Consider the following 18,267-nt stretch of genomic DNA (forward strand, 5'->3'; position numbering starts at 1 on the left):
TTGTGACTGCCTGTTTAGTTGTAAAATACTGCAATACTTGGGGGCAGATTTATGAAGGCCTTGCGCCGCCGGTGCCTCATTTTTAACATGGGAAAAAGTGACGCACCGGCGGCGCAAGGCCTTCATAAATCTGCCCCTTGGTGTTTAGAGGAGTTCTAACAATTTTGGACCCGGTGCAACTGCACTTGCAGCACCATTGAACTCATGGCCCTAGTACCTACTAGATAACTGCACTTGTGACTTCCTGTTTAGTAGTAAAGTTTAGCAATATTCTGCCTTTAGTGTGGTCCCTAGAGCTTTTGGTCCTGGTGCCACTGCATCTGCTGCACCATTCAAATCACTCCCATTTTAACTGCAATATAACTGCAATTGTGTCTGCCTGTACACTAGTAAAATATAGCAATATTCGATTTTTCGAGGGAGTCATGACAAATTGTGGGCCTGTGCCACCGCACCTGCTGCAAATCATGACCCTGTTGTCTATAAGGTAACTGCACTTGTCTTTGTAGTAGTAAAATATAGCATTATTAGGTGTTTAGTGGGGTGCCTAGAGCTTTTGTTCCTGGTGCTACTTCACCAACTGCAACATTTAATCATGACCCTATTCCCTGCTAGATAAATGCACTTGTGACTGTCTTGTTTAGTAGTAAAATGTAGCAATAATCAGCGTTTAGTAAGGTCCCTAGAGCTTTTGACCCCAGGCCACTGAACCTGTTGCACCATTCAAATCAAGTCCCTTTTCACTGCAAGATAAGTGCAATTGTGGCTACTTGTTTAGTAGTCAAATATAGCAATATTATGTGTTTAAAAAAGTTCTGAAAACTTTTGGGCCCAGTGCTATCGCATACACTGTACCATTCAAATCATAACCCTGCTGTCTGCAAGGTAACTGCACTTGTAGTTTCCTGTTTAGAAATAAAGTATGGCAATATTAGTATGTTTAGTGTGGTGCCTGGAGCTTTTAGTCCCAGTGCCACTGCACCTGCTGCACTATTGAAATAATGGCCCTGTTGCTTTCAAGATAACTGCAATTTTGACTTCCTGTTTAGTGGAAAAACATAGCAATATTTGGTGTTTAGTGGCTTTATGACAAATTTTGGCCACAGAGCCACTGCACCTGCTGCACCATTTAAATCAAACCCTTTTCAACTGCAAGGTAACTGTTATTATATTTGTCTGTATAGAAGTATAATATAGCAATATTATGGTTTAGAGGCGTTCTGACAAATGTTATGCCTGGTGCCATTGCGACTGCTGCACCAATCAAATTATGCCCCTGTTGACTGCAAGGAACTGCACTTTTGGATGTCTATTTAGTAGTAAAATATAGCAATTTAAGGTGTTTAGTGGGATGCCTACAGCTTTTGTCACTGCACCTGCTGCACCATTGAACTCATGACTGCACTTGTGACTGCCTGTTTAGCATTCAACTATAGCAATATTATGTGTTTAGAGGTGTTCTAACAACTTTTGGGCCCGGTGCTACTGCACCTGATCCACCATTCAAACCATGACGCTGTAGTCTGCAAGGTAACTGCACTTGTTGCTGCCTGCTGAGTAGTAAAATATAGCAAAGCCCTTGTATATTAACTTTATTTTTCATGTAGAATGTGTATAACAACATTTAGAATTTGATCATATAGACCAAATTGATTAAGTTGAAAAAGATCCATCCGATAATGTCTACAAAGTGCAAAGAAAGGTACTGAGGGATGAATAGGAAATGCAACAAACGTACTTAGGCTAAAGCATCTGCTTTACACAACTTAGTAATAAAAAAGCAAGCATTCCAGCATACTGTGAGAAGCTTGGTGCCTTTTATGTGGGAAGACACCTTATCTTGACAGTAAATGGAGCTTCAACAGTGTGAACAGCTTTTCTAGAAGTATCGTAAATGCATGTAGCCACGGTAGGTTAACAAAAAAAATCCACAAAAAAAGCAAATGAACACAGTAATTTGATGATGGGAGCTGATAAGAGCCCCCTTTTAAGATATATTAAATACAAGAATTTTCAGAAGCACAGTGCAAGCACTGTGCATTCAAAACCTAAAAAGGTGCTGCAATCACGTATGGGATTGGCCTACTTAACTGCCAATTAAAAAGTGCTTTTGTGGCCCCAATACTAAGGGTAATGAAGCCAACAGTTCTCTTAGCCTTCCAGTATGGCCATCTAGCCTATCCGGGGGCTTTAAACTCAGCCCTGGAACACTCCCAGTGTAGAGCCTACAAGAATATTTTCCAACAACCACAATACTTTCGTCACTCCAGGCTAAGGCTGGAATTGGTTCTTGTGATTAGACTAGACTGCCATGCTGAAATATTACACCAGGACTAGGAAGGTCCAACAATCACTAAAAGGCCACTTAAGATTGATGTTCGAAACTCCGGGCAATCCTTGGCACATCCACGCTAGAAATGCTGTTAAGTCTCTTCTGATTGAAGAAACAGCTCTCCAAGCACAGGACACTCCAGTTAACATCTGGAAAAAGATAATCAACCGGCAACTAAAGGCAATCTCAGGTGAGCAAGGCCTATGAACTCTAACCAACTCACTATTGACACAGTCCATGTTTCCTATCTTGCCGGGGGACCGCAACTGTACTTGCTGGAAGCTATAAATGAGCGAACCTGGCGGCATATATTATACATGCAATTATGTGCTTTGCCAATAATGGGCCTTAATCCATCCTGGGCAAATCATAAACACAAAAGGGATTGTCGGTTATATTCCTACTCACATGAATCATGGTTGCATTTGATATGCTGCTGCCCTTCTCTGGATAAACAGATGAGAATATTAATCTGACCAGTATGTCTGGCCCTAGGGGTGTGAATGTGCCCGAGATTATCTTCTATCTATTTAAGCACTTGGCTCTCTTGGTACTGGCGAGATGTGCAAAAATTGTTAACAGATATTGGCAGCGTCTTTCTTCGCCTACTGTGACAGTCTATTTGGAAGTAAAAAAATGAACCAGAACACATGCAGCTCGAGCAGTGCCCCGCCGAGCTTTAACTGGAGAAGCTCTACTGAGGCATTGGTGCCCTGATTAGCTGCCACTTGTCATGTTATTGTGCACTTTTTCAACAGTTCTGCAATACAGTGACCACTCATCTCTTACGACTCACAGCATTTTGCACAAAACCTTTTAGGTAATTTTAACAGCTTGTTTCTTTTAGCACTTAACCATTCTGTAAATGATTTACTGCTCATTCCTTTCTGCATACAACTACTTATATGATTTTAACAGATAGTTGTTTTCATCTTGCCTGTAATGGTTTTTATTAACGAAACAATAAAGTTTACAGTGAATTTTCAAACAAACTTGGTGTTTTCAATACATGTAATCCAGGTTCTTCTAACCCTGAAATATTGTATTGTATTTTAATTGCATTTATATAGCGCTTACTACCCCTGACGAGGCTTCGAAGCACTTTTTCGTCGAGTAGCACGCTACTCCGGGACTCATAGAGGATTAGTGTCATGGCCGGACTGGCCATAGCGGGCACCGGGCAATCCCCCGGTGCGTCGCACGGGTTGGGGCTGGTTTTGGGCCACTGGGGGCCGTTTCTGTTACAGGGCCGTTTTTGCAGCATAACTGAAAAATCGGCCCTGTACCAAAATCGGCCGAAAACCGGCCCTGGCAAAGAGCTCGGCGGGAGGCGTGGGGGCTGGCCGAGAACTTTGCCAGGGCCGGTTGTGGTTCCCAGTCCGGCCCTGATTAGTGTTGAATTAGTATAGTGAAACATGCAAGTACATTTTAAGTGGTGGATAGGTTAATCAGTTATTTGGATTTGGAATGATAGCAGAAGGATAGAGGAGGACAAAGGTTTGTATGCCTACAAAGGATTAGTGGTTAATTAATATGGTGAAATATGAAGTAATTTCAGTGGTGGATATTAGTCAGTTTCCTGGAGTGAGAAAGATAGGGGAGGGATAAAAGGGGAAGAAAGATTTGCATTTGTATAGCACTTGTTACCCCTGATGGGTGTTAAATCGCTTTTCTGGCGAGTAACACACCACTCCGGAACCCATAAAGGATTACTGTTGAAAATTAGTATAGTAAAAAAAACAAAAAATATGAAGTAATTTGAGTAGTGGATATGTTATTCAGTTAGTTGGGTAGTATATTAGTATAGTTTAATATGGAATTTGCGAAGTGAACATGTTAGTCTGTTAATTTTGATTGAAAAGGATAGTGGAGGGATAAAAGAGTGAAAGATTTTTTTTAATTTTTTTAGGTCATAGCAATACGAGGAGGCTTTTGGATGAGTGAAAAGGAGTTTTTGAGGGGGAGGACTCAGAGGAAAGAGTTTGGAAAGGTTTGTTTTAGGGAATCGGTATAGTAAAAGAGGTGGCAGATGATGCAAGGAGGGGAGAGTAGGAGAGAGACTAGAAAGGGTTATTTTGGCAATCATAGTAGTGGTATGGGGTTTGGGATAAATGAGAGAGTGGATGTAGAGGATATTTTGATAGATGTATAGGATGAGAGATAGGGTAGTGCATTGGAAGGAGTAGTAGAAGAAGTTTGAGATGAGTGAGAAGGTTGGGCTAGAAGATATATTGAGCGAAGTAGAGGCTGAGAAATAGGGTAGTGCATTGGAAATGCTAAATTAGAAGAAAGTGATAAATATATAGATCCATAATTACATTGAAAGTATATAGATACATAAAGGAGGTAAGTATATGTAGATTAAAGCTATTGATAGAGGCACAGGATGAGAAATAGGGTAGTGCACTGGATATGCTTTTTCAGGAAAAAAGCAACAGACACACAGATCCAAGTACATGGAAGGGACATAGACGCACAATAGAAGTGTGTACATGTAGACCAAAGATGATTTTTATTTATTTATTATTATAATTTTTTCTCTCAACAACATAATTTTTTCCATGTTTATACAAAGTAATACACAAAGATAGGTACATATCTATACTGAAAAAAATGCTTGTATACAGAGGGATATGCTGTAAATTTCTATTTGCGTATGGTGCTTATGTGGGGAAGAGCCAAATCTTGAGTAGTTTTCTGAAGATAAGGTGGTTGTCGGTGGACATTATGTTGGGGGGTAAAGAGTTCCATAGTCTGGCTGCTTAAACAGAGAAGGATGTGCCACCCATGGTTTTTTTCTTGTATGGTGGGATTTCGAGGCGAGATGTTCCTTAAGAGCGGAGGTTCCTTTGCTGAATGTGTTTGGTGATTTTATTCCTGATGAAGAGCGGTCCCATTCCATGTATTGCTTTGTGGGTGATAAAAAGCATCTTGAACGTGAATCTTTTGGCAACCATTAGTCAATGCAGGGCTTTCAAGGCAGGGGAGATGTGGTCTCACAGTTTGATATGCAAGAGTAGTCTGGCAGCCGAGTTCTGAATCCGTTGTAGTCTTTTCATGGTTGTTAAAGGTGATCCGTGGTAGAGGCTATTGGCGTAATCGAGTTTGGACAGAACAAGGAAGATGGTAGATTGGACCTTGTGGGGAAATCCCAAATGAGGGAAAATTCGTTGCAGCGTTTTTATAGTAGCAAAGCTTGATCTTGCTAGTTTATCCACTTGGGCATTCATCGACAGTCCATGGTCATTCCGAGCTTTCTTACTCCCTTTAATACTTTAGGCAGTGATCCCAGTTCATCAGGCCCTGTTTCCAATCGCCACACGTGAGTATTTCAGTTTTTGAGACATTCAATTTGAGATGGCTCCAGGCCATCCACTGATCCACGACTCTGAGACAGCTGAAAATTGGTGATTTTCCAATGTCTTTGGGGCATTCCAGTTGAAGGAGTATTTGCGTGTCATCTGCATAGTTATAGCATGTGAGGTGAAATGTATTGATCAGTACTGGTAATTACTTCATGTAGATGTTGAAAAGCATGGGCAAGATGATAGAACCTTGAGGGCCCCCTGCTTTTGTGGAGTATGGTTTGGATGAGAAAGGTGGTGTATGGATGACATTAGTTCTGTTTTGAAGGTAGGACGCTATCCAGTCTAAAGCAGTTCCCTCTATGCCGGCTTCATAGAGTCTTTGTTTCAGAGTGTCATGGTCATTCGTGTCAAAGGCAGCTGAGAGGTCCAAGAGGAGTAGTGCAGCAACCCCGTTGCAGTCAACTGTATTCTTTAGGTCATCCCAGATGGCAAGGAGGACATATTCAGTGCCTCTTCCCGGACGGAATCCTGTTTGGAAGTCTGAAAGTATGTCATTCTCTTCAATGAATTGTGACATCTGGGCGAACGCTGCTCTTTCTATCAGTTTGCCCAGGAACGGTCCATTTGTAATTTGTCTGTAGTTGTCAGGGTTCAGTGGGTCCAAGTTTGTTTTCTTCAGTAAAGGGCGTGTGTATGACTTTTTGAGTTCTTCTAGAAATATTCCAGTAGTTAAGGAATTGTTGATGATTCTTCTTACTGGAGTGGCAGCAGAGGTTGTTAAAAGAATTGTCTTGCAAGTTTGGCGGACAGGGGTCAGAAGGGCTGCCGGCAGGCCTGCTTGCTTTGACCAGGTCCATAAATTCATCGTGTGAGATGTGTCGGAAGGAACGGAGAGGCTTGATTAGAGCATTCTCGGATTGTTGTTTTGTACAAGGGTTATTGCTGGTGTTTTGTTTCTGTTTTAAGTACGATTCCAATGTGTCTGCTTTGTCCGTGTAATGATTTGCCAGTTTGTCTGTGAAATCTTGAGTAACAGGATGAGTTCCTTTTAGGCAATTTGGTTTGCGAAATTCATTGAGTATGTTACAGAATTCTTTATTTGCACATTTAGCGTTTTGAATTCTGTCTGAATAGTACTTTTGTTAGCTTTTTTGATAGCAGACTTGTATAATTTGTTAATTGTCTGTAGGTGAATCTTGTCTTGTTTGTCGTTTGTTTTGAGCCAGGTACGTTGCAGCTTTCTAATTTGTTGTTTTATGTCTTTTATTTCTATGTTTCTCCAAGGTGCTTTTTTTCTTTTGTTCTGTTGTGTGGTTTTGAGTGGTATCAGGATGTCAAAAGCTTCCTGTAGTCACTCATATAGATTTTGAACAGAATTTATTGCTTTCCAGATTTCTACTTACGAAGCATTCTATTGTCCCACTCTCATCAGGTATGTATGTTGAGCAATGAGGTAATGTAAGCATTTTGCAGACTCTCTCCTTTTCTGTGAGTAAGATGTCTAAGGCAATGCGGTTATGTAAAACAATCCACTGTATAGCAATTGTTCTGTATTTATTAAAAGCATAGCTCCAGATGTGCTGGTCACAATTTTGTGGACAATTGTAGACAACTTTCGACTCTTTTCACTATTTAATATGATGCTTACGGGTAGAATAACCGTTCCAAAAATGTCTCCTACTAGTCCAGTTCCTGTAATTGCTCTGCATTTCTGTCTGTGTGTGGGTGCTAATGTTTATGCATCTAAACTCTTCACATGGTACATTTTTGGAATTGATATGCCTAATTAGCAGATTCCTTCACAGTAAGTAAGAAGTAAGCATTCCGTCCACAATGTAATAAACCCTGGAATAGTATTTTCATCTCCCTGTAAAATTTGCCAAGATCCGCTTGTTAATTTAAATGTGTGTTCACAAATACTAACACACAAAGTTTCCCTTTATGTTGGCTGTCAAGTCTCAGTTTAGGGTAAACCATTGTTTTTCTAAAACCATTTTCTCTCTTTTTCCAAACCTTCTCTAAGACATTGCTTTTCTTGTTCTTCTTGTCAGTAGTTTTTGTCATGTTAGTATATATTTTATTTAAAGCCATTATATAAGCCTTCTTTATTGGTCACAGTAAATGGGTGAAATTGTTTTTGTACGCCTTTACACTATCTATGGAACTATTAGGAAAGAAATGACACCACTTTGTGTCCATCTCCTTTGCTTGTGGGTATAGATGTGTGTTCTCTATTCATCCAGCCCAGGAAAGTATTAGATCATGGTTAGAACAGAAATACTTGAAATGTCCTCACTAATAAAGTATTGATAAGGGATGCTGCAAGAAATAGGATAAGATAAAGGCATGTGGTAATAGGTAACTTCATCTAAAACTGAAGTAGGCAAGTGTGTGCATACAGTAAACTTGTTTGCATCAGTGTATTCTTGTACTAATCTAGAATAAACATTAGTAGAAACATCACTTTTTATAGCTCACAAAGGTGTATATAAAGGGGTCTTCCCATATATTGTAAATAGGTGTTTTAGTGATGTTATCTGCTTTAGAACCTGACTCTGGGGTAAGGTAAAACCCTCTTAGTACTATAGTGCTGATTATTACTGTTAATACAAACATTTAACCCGTTATATATGTATATACACTTATTTCTAATGAAACACATTCTCTGAGTCAATTCAAAAACACTTAATTCAATGGCTTGTAGCAAGTTTTAGAATGAAGCTTCTTTAGTGAAGTTAATATTTTTCTTCAGCAGTCAAGCTTCTAACCAGACAATCCTTAACCCTGCTCCCTATTGTTCTAAAATGCTGTCCCTATTCGTCTGTAACTTTCGACTCAGGCCTAGATTGATTTTCTGTTAAACAAAGAACTAAAACAACCAGTATCTTGTAAGCACAGCTCAAATATTCTTTAAGTTCCGTTTAGCTTCAAGCTTTTATTCAGATTATTTTCGTGAGTCTCATTTTCTCTTTTTGCAGGGAGGTCCAACTAGTTCCTTATTCACGCTGCACAAATCTTCCAATGTGACATTCAAAGAAGTGTTCACGTAGTATGTTCACATTGAATATCTGTGACAGAGTACTTGTGCTCTTTTCAATCCTCTCAGGCTTGGCTTATTTGGAGCTAGGCCTCCAATATCACTAGATTCAGCCTCTTTGGGTATTATTTCTGGAATTTGAGCTATTGAAGATCTTCTCCTCTGATTTTTTGTTTTCATAGCTTGGTAGCCATTCTGCTTGTCAGTTTGTACTCCTTGGTCCAATGCTGGTTCCTTCGCCTGGCTCTTCTTCTTGTCTCAGTATTACATCGCCAGCACTTTACTCTGTGATTATATCTCTGCTTCTTTTTCGTTAGAGTTCTCATTCCACTATGCATTACTGCAGGTACTTGCACTTTACTTTCCATTATCTGATTTTCACCCTCTTCCAATGGCTGATCTGGCACTGGTGCTGTTGAAATGTGTGGTCTCAATGTTCTTCATTCAGGATCATATACCAAAGGCACTTTTTCTGGATTACTCATTAACTTGGTGTGGGAAGCATGAATCCAGTTTTGGACTCCAGCAGTGTGTGTAGTTAAGATCACCTAAAAGGGGCCTTTCCACCAGGGTTCAAGGCAAGTCTCCCAAACGTTCTTCTTTATCAAAACTCAATCACCAGGATTGAGGTCATGGCACAGTTCTTGATGCAGGTCTTGTGTGGCAGCTGAAACCTGATGAGAGACAGAATGAACCACATCAGCCCTTCCTTTGCAGTAATCAGATGTTATATCATAAGTGATATTTAAAAAAGCATTTGCAGGAACAGCAGGCAAACTCATTGCTCTGCCCATCAACATTCCATTCTTGTCAGGGTACTCTGGATACTCATTAACACCAAGGGTAAAGCGTCTGGCCATTTCAGAGAGGTTGATGTTGAGACCATGGCAATCTAGACTTGAGGGTACAGTTTAGTTGTTCAACAATACCACAGACTTCTCGTCTGTAATTGCAGTGTAATCTATGTTTTATCTGTAAGACTGTGCAGATCATCTTCATCACTTCATTGTCGAATTGCGTTCCTCTATCTGACTCAAGATAAATCAGCATGCCACACCTAGGTATTATTTCTTGTAATAACAGCTTAGCTACATGGAGAGAGTCATTTCTTCTAGTTGGGTAGGCTTCCACCCATCCACAAACAATCTCTAGGATATGCCTCAGTCTGTTATGTACAGGTATCTCGATACAATCCACCTGCATTCTGTTTGACAATACTGCAGTTTCCCTGGAGACACTTTATATCCATTCTCAGCCAGGTGGTTCAAGAGTGCAATGGTGTCATGTTTACAGGCATTTCACATTTCTGATGCCACAAGCAAGCCATCTATGTATTCCACAAAGGGTGACTTGCCTGGCATTTTCACGGTTTCTAGATTTCTTTTTAGGATTTGATTAAACATGGATGGAGTCTCTGTATACCCTTGTGGGCCACAACACCATGTTAATACATATTGCTGTAATATAAAGGATAAAGGAAATTGGCTTTCCTCGTGCATGGGCACTGAGAATAAAAACCTGACACAGGTCGATAATGGTAAATGAATCTGCAGTATAAGGGATTTGAAACAATTTGGTAGCTAGAGTTGGTACCACAGGACAAAAGGGCACCACTATTTCATTTTCCTTTTGTAAATCTTGACCTATCCTGTATTTACCATTGGGGTTCTGCAAGCCCATAATTGGAGAGTTGCATGGATTTCCAATTAGTTCCTTCAGGATTCTTTTTTGTCATGTCATCTATCACTGGTTGTATTCTTGCAATTGGCTCTAGTGTCAAATGATATGGTGGTGTTCTGGGATACTCAACATTTGTTTTTACAGTGATGCAGACTGGTTCTACACATTTAATCAGTCCAATGTCTTTACCTGTAAAATCCTAAACTGCTTCATTATGTCTCTCAGATAGCCAGGTAATTCACTAATGGTTAGCAAAGGTAATATACTTATCCCAGCCTGTTATTCATTTTAAGATCTATATCATCGTCCTGTGTCTGGAAGGTCACACTATCCAGCATGCAGTATATAGTGCAATTTAACTTACACAACAAGTCCCTTCCTAGCAGGCTCGCAAGGCTTGAATCACACACAACAAATGGGTGCTTTTCTTTAAAGAGCCTATTTTTACTGGAACATTTTCAGAAACTGGGTTCAGGATTTGTTTATTTGTAATTTGTCCAACTTAGATAATTTTTCCCAAGAGAGGTAGGTCTGAGACTTCCGCTATTCTGACAGTGGAACAGGTTTCACCGGTATCAATAAGAAATGATAGGGGGTGACAATAGATTTCTGCATCCACATATGGGCCACTCTGGTTTACCTATAAAACTGTGCCAAATTCTTAAAATCTTTAAAACATTACATAATTACACACAAATAATCAGAATATTTTGATTTGGTTCCTTATAAGTCAATTTCTCATTGGCCAATACATTTCAGTTATTATTTTCATGTCCTCTTTTTAACAAACCAAAAGCATTATGTTTCACCGAAAATCCAATCTCAGCACTACTGTACAATTTAACCAACCAATCCCACCGCCAAACACACTAACCGACCAGTCCCAGCGTGACATACTTTGATGTTCAGCCTTAATCCTCAAGAGTTCGCCCTCCTTTAGAATTTTATTTATATTTACAGTTTTTACAAATATCTTCAAAAAATGTCTCTCTTGTTTGCTCTACTAGTAGAAATAAACAGCCTGATTCATGTACGGGCCGTTTTGCGTGGCCCTAATAGCGAATCATAGCGACTCGCTATTGAGGACACGCAAAACGGTATTCATGTAGGAATTGCTAAATAAATAGCGATTCCTACATGTTCTCTATTTGCGAGTAGAAATTTGCTACTCGCAAAAAAAGGAATAACTCCCCATTCATTCCTATGGGCCAAAAGGCCCATAGGAATGAATGGGGAGTATCCCTTATTTGCGAGTAGCAATTTACTACTCGCAAATAAGATAGCGATTTTAAGGGTGCCAGGGGTGTCCAAAGGACACCCTGTAGCACCCCTAAAATGCACATTTGAACAGGTGTTGCGCACACACATGTCCAAAGGACATGTGTGTGTGCAACATGCAACTTAGAAAAATGCTTTTAAAAGCATTTTTCTAAGTTTTTGCTATTTACCGAGAGGTCTGACCTCTCGGTAAATAGCGGCCCAAATTTGCAAAATCGCAATTTTTGAAAGTGTCATGAATAGCATTTAAGGAATCTCTAATAGAGATTCCTTAAATGCTAATCCTCGCATATTAGCTAATTCTTCATTAGCGATTTTTGCATTTGGGATTGTGAATCCCAAATGCCAAAATTGCACTCGCAAAAGGCAAGATTCTGAGAATCGTGCCCTTTGCGAGTGCAATTTAGCTTCATGAATCAGGCTGAAAGTTTCCCAAACTTTCAAGAATATTTATAACAACCGCAAGTGAAATCTCGACCAGTGTGAAATCACCCAAATCAATACAGTTTCCCCCATTTGCGCAAATAGGTTCCACTAACAGCGATCAATATTAATCATTGATAACAAATCTGCTAGTCCCTATGTCAATGGTATAGGTGATGGTACCCCACACAATACATCTTAAAATCTCTGCAAACAAGTTTTCAATTATTATTATGCTATCCTGGAATCTTTTGACTATGACAAGTCTGAAATCTTCCAGCACCTTTCCAAATACTTATTAACTAATTCTTCTTACCCACTCATTCTATTCAAACATTTAAACCAGTAGAAAGATACAATCACAACCACAACGCATTTGCCTCATTGATACTCACAGTATCAAAACAACAACTGCCTCCGAATACTAATTGTCAGATCTTCAAGTTCAGGACATTGGACATTGGATTCAGGAATTAAACAGATCCTCATTGAAACTTATAAGTGAATTTTCATTTTCCGCGCCTCTTCAGGACAATGAATCATTATCGCTGTGTTAGAATGGAGCACAACCCAAATTAATTTCTAAATTATAGTGTAAAATGTCAGTCAATGAGGAGTGGTTTGGTGAAGTTTTAAACGTTTTCTTTTCTTTTTGATAGATCAGTCTGCATTTTTGTTGTTTATTTAGGTTAGTCAAATAAGTCGGTTTACTGAAATATCAAGAAAAGTTACATTTATCACTCAAAATAACAGTGTTCCATAAAATAATCTCTATCTTAATCTAAAGGTCCTAAACCATCCTAGCCAAAACCCATAAATACTTCCTTTGGAAAAGAGCAAGAGAAAATTTGTGGCAACAGGCAAATAGCTATGAGAGGTCGAACTCCCCATAAAGACTAGGGGGCATATTACCAAGCAATAGCGATAATTATCGCTATTGCTTAGTTAGAGACAAAAATTTACCGCAGAGCTGCGGCGATTTTTATTGCAGATACACCTTGGTATTACCAAGGTTTATCGCAAATGCGAAAAAAATGGCCGCAATGCATGAATATCGCTGAAAAGTCAGCGATATTCATGCATTATCGAGCTAATGCTCTTAGCCATGTTATCGACCTCCCATTGGATAACATGGCTAAGAACTGCTCAGGGCAGGTGTTAGCTTTTGGAGATATTCGCGCTTAGCGCGAATATCTCCAAAAGTTGGTAATAGGAGATAGCGATGTTAGCGACTGTTTCCAGTCGCTAACATCTTGGCACGGCCACTTTGCATGTCATTAGTGATAAATATCACTGACATGCAAAGTGGGGCCCAAGATGGTCGCTATCTCCTACTAGCTGTCGGTAACTCGTGTTAGCAACAGCTAGGTAATAGGGAGATAATTTTATCTCCGCTTTCTTGGCTTTTAAAGCCAAAAAAGCGGAGATAAATCCCCTTGATAATATGCCCCTAGTTTTGGAAACTCAGCCGAGTTCCTTAACAGCTGTAGTAGCAACTGTTAACACAGGTGGAAGAAAATAATCACTGAAGTAGTTATAATTAGCATGAAGAAAGTCTCCACAAGGGCCTCAGAGTAACAGAATCATATTAACAGTAGCTCACAGCAATTTCGGTCAAGAGTATCACAGTCAAGTGCTAGAGGCATGGCGGGGGAAGATGTGCATAGAATGCATTGCCTCTCTAACTAGGAACATGCACTATATAGAAGAGCACGGAATATTTTGTAACCTCTGAATGTTGGAGCATCTCTACCCAATAGGGAAGCATCTTCCAATGGAACGCTGTCTTCTCTCTCAATTCCCATGGTAAATGTCCATGTCAAAATGTTGGTATTTGAATGATGCTACAGTGTTTTACAAAAAGATACATCAAGGAAGGTTCTCATGAGAACCTTTGCTAGCCTACTCTGTTAGAGATTCAGTGTCCCATTGTGTAACAATAGGCTGCTATATGAAATTAACATTAATATCTACCATATCCTAGTGAGATGATGAGATGTGAATCTAAAGCAATACACCTGTTCATTATAAGAATTTGGCAGAGGTAACTATCTAATATGTGATGAAGTCATACAGTGTGAGGAAGAAAAGGAATACATTTTGCAGCAACCGACACATTTCAGAAAGATGTTACTTGCTACAGTTCAATTATAATGTTAAATCAGGATTTACAAAAAGGAATTACTTTTTATTAAAGGAAAAGTAAGGAAAAAAAGAAAATATTGAGGCCTAACAGTGAAAGAATGCCAGAAATGGGAGATTTCTGCAGAAATAGGGAACATTTTTCTCTTTTTGCTTTTTTAATAAAAGCACATTTTCACTAACCTCTATGTTGACACATTTCCTATGTTAATTTTAAGACATAGTTCTTTATTGTCATGTAGCTATTTTACATCAAAAATGTCAACTTCCTCATCATCATAGTATCAGCTCTCTCCATACTCTAACTCCATAACTGCTCTATTTCTCTTCATTCTCTTCTTTGCTTGTACACATTTGTATACCTTATAGATCACTATCAGGAATAATACACAAAGAGCAATTATCACTTGGGTTTTAACTCCTTCGGTGCTCATGACAAGCCCAGATCGTCATGAGTCACAGTGGAGCTGTGCTTAAGATGAGCTGGGCTCATCATAACGGCTGTGCTCCGCCCACGCGTGATTGATTCCCCGCGAGTGAATTAATCAGAGGGCGGAGTTGTGACGAGCCCAGCTCGTCATGAGCACAGCTCTACTGTGACTCGTAATGACGAGCACCGCGGCGCCGTGCTCACTGCACCATGGGGGAATTACTCCCTCAGTGAAAGAGCTAAGGATACTTCCAACAATTCTGCTCCCTAGGTATCCAAACCTTCTGCCCATCGCAGAAAAAATATTCCCCATTGCTTTACAAACACCTGTTGCTGCCAACCACTCCAAATATTTCTTCAGGTCAGTAATGTTTCTAATCTATTTCTTCAGATCTCTCCTCTTGACTTGAATATAAGTACACCATTTTTGAACTTTTAACATCCGGCACTCTGCCTTCTTTTGCAAGAAGGACGCCAAATGTAAGTCGATTCTGCAAAACCATTGATCAGATGGCAATGGCAGATGGCATATACAACTAAGAAACCTCCAGCTGTACTGGGTGATAGTAACATGTTCCATACCATCTCTTGGGTAACCTGTAAAATGCCCTTTTCAAACAAATGCTATAAATTCCAAGAAAAAAAGGATTTCCTCCATCCACATATGAACCCCAATTTCCTCAGACTTCTAATGTATGATCACATTCATTAGTCCCTACGGAATTTGTATCAATTAAAGATTTTCTAATTTGAATGCTTGATTTCCCTTTATAGTGGCAATTTAAGCTAAAGCTACCATGTTTCCCATTATTCTGTGTTCACTTTCTTCTTTAGCCCATCGTGGTACTTTTGAATGATTCCCTTTAGCCAAGTTGTGTCTTCTTCCATCTTCTACTGAACCCATGAATTTCTTTTCTACACATGTTAGCATGCACGTTAAGGTGTGTCTATGTGCATAAGCTGTGTCCAATGTTAGGGTAAGTCTAAAGAAATGTCCCATTATCTCAGCAATTTTAGTATCAGGCTGTCTATTCAAGTGCTTCAGCTCAGGAACTTCTGAAAGAACCAAGGGCCTGATTTAGATCTCAGCAGATGGGTTACTCCATCACAACGGTTGTGGATATCCCATCTGTCGAAATATAAATCCCATAGGATATAACAGGAATTTCTGTCACCATTGTGATGGAAAAACCCTTCTGCTGACATTTAAATCAGGCCCCAAGTCATAATTCGAGCAATGGTATTGAAAATAACCTCTCCTGTCGAATAAGTTAATCAATAGGCTACAGATAACTCCAAATGTCAAAGGGATATGATGATAAGTATTCCTTCAGTAAACGATGTAGTCAACTGCACACATACACAGCAATCTCTAACATCCAGTGTCAACATATTCAGAAATCAGTTTTGAATCAACATTCAATAAGTATGCTCCTCTAGAAGCATCTTTCTCATCTATTGCAGGTAAGTTATTGTAAGTAGGAAAGTGGATTTGACGGGCATGTGTTGTCGCAAGCTCCTCTATCTGTAATTAATGGGGCAAATTCAGAATGATAAGCAAGATAACTAACACTATTGTTGCAACAGTAAATACTCATGCATATATGCATTTGTGTCTAAGAGATTTTTTTAGACTCTATGAATCTCCTAATGACTGATCATTAGCTAGAATATTGCAACAGAGCCCTGTCAGTAAGTTTCCACTGGCATGAACAGCAAGGCAAGTTCAAGTGTCTCTTTGAATCTTGTAAGTTTTTTCTTTAGTAAATACACAGTTGGAACTCATTAACGATAACTTCCAGAATAAATTGACTCTGTCTTTTCAGTGGCAATGTGATTTTAAAACTCAGTTATGTTATTTATTCATTTTTATAGCGCACGGCTACTCAAAAAGAGTGTCCCGGCGCTTTTATTGGAAAAGGCAAACAAGCTGCAACACAATAACATAACACCAAATAAAAGACTAAAAGAGCAGTGAGCCAGGAATTCAAGAGAGAGCGGCTACTGAGTAAAAAGCCACGTTTTAAGGCCTTTCCTAAAAGCCAGCAAGCTAGTAGCTCCCCGCAGGGCCAGCGGCAAAGAGTTCCATAGCTGAGATGCCAGCAATCCAAAAGAGCGCCCGCCAAGGCGCGCTTTCTTCACCCGAGGGACAACAGCAAGGTGCAGGGATTCCGACCTCAGAGACCTGGTCGGATGATAGAAGACCAGTCTCTTTTGGAGGTACTTAGCTCCCCCCTTGTGAAGAGCTTTGTAGACCAAGGTCAGAGCCTTAAAGGCGATCCTCTTGCGGATGGGCAACCAATGTAACGTTACCAGCAGGCCCGAGGCACTGGAGCGCCTACTAAGGCCGAAGATTGCCCTGGCCGCGGCGTTCTGCACCACTTGAAGGCGCTGCAGCAAGTACTCTGGAAGGCCCAGGTAGAGAATGTTGGAATAATCCAACCTGGACCCAATCAGAGCCTGAACTGTCAGCGTCCTATGTTCCACGGATAACAGAGGAAGGAACCTCCGCAACATCCTGAGGATGCCAAAGCACATACCCGACACCCCCAGGATCTGAGATTTCAGGGTCAACCTGTTATCCAACTTCACCCCTAGATTCTTTGCAACCTGAGAGGAGCAGGATGGAGGGAACATATCCCGTGGCCACCAAGTCTGCCAGTCAGGTTCGGTGTCACACCCAAAGAAAAGTACTTCGGACTTGTCGGAATTGCACTTAAGGCTGTTTAGATGGAACCAATGAAAAACAGCCCCAAGGCAATCCCGAATACTCTCCCCATCAAAGTCGCCTCCTCTCGTACAAGAGAAGAGGAGCTGGGTGTCATCCGCATAAGATACGATCTGGGCACCATGCGACTCCACCAGTGCCGCCAACGGGGTCATAATGATGTTAAAGAGGGTCGGGCTCAGACACTAAGTACAATTCAAGGATGCTCAGCTGGATGAAAATTGTTATAGCAAAAAGTATTAAATGCTCTCTCCCAAACATTGACTGATAAGCAATTCTATTCAGATAAAGAGTAACTTTGACAGGGTACCCTAGCTCTCTTTGACCTCTTTACTGTTGACCCTTCTTCATCACTGTCAGTTTGGTCAACTCCCTCAATATCTTCTGGGATAGTGTGTGGCACTTGCACTTCAACTAGACAGCGTCTACCTCCCTCTTTTCTCAATTTTCTGGGTATAACTTGCATTAAAACTGCACTCGGTCCTTTGCCAGTGTCTGAATCTGGCACAGTCAGCACCACTGGATGAGACCCTTTGTATCAGCTTTAACTGTTGAGTCTCTCAGAACCCCCTCAGGCCAAACAAGCGCAGTCCCAGCAGCTTGCTGGTCCCCAGCAGTTTGACTAGCCAGCTCCCTCCGTCTCACTTTAACCATTGGCATATCAGGAACAGGTGCTATTATATCATCAAGGGGACATGGGACTCTGTGAGTATGGGCAGCATGTACCCAGTTAGGGAGACCGCTGCACTTCACATCGATCATTGTGACCACAATCACCTGTATGGACCACACCATCTAGGCTCCAAGCAGGACTTGCAAATGTGCTTCTTCACCATTACCCAGTCGCAGGGTCCAAGGTCATGGCATTGCTCCTGTTGAGGCAGGGCTCTAGCTTCTCTAACCTGGTGA

The sequence above is a fragment of the Lissotriton helveticus genome, chromosome 8 (genome assembly GCF_964261635.1).
Source record: "Lissotriton helveticus chromosome 8, aLisHel1.1, whole genome shotgun sequence".
Taxonomy (NCBI): Eukaryota; Metazoa; Chordata; class Amphibia; order Caudata; family Salamandridae; genus Lissotriton; species Lissotriton helveticus.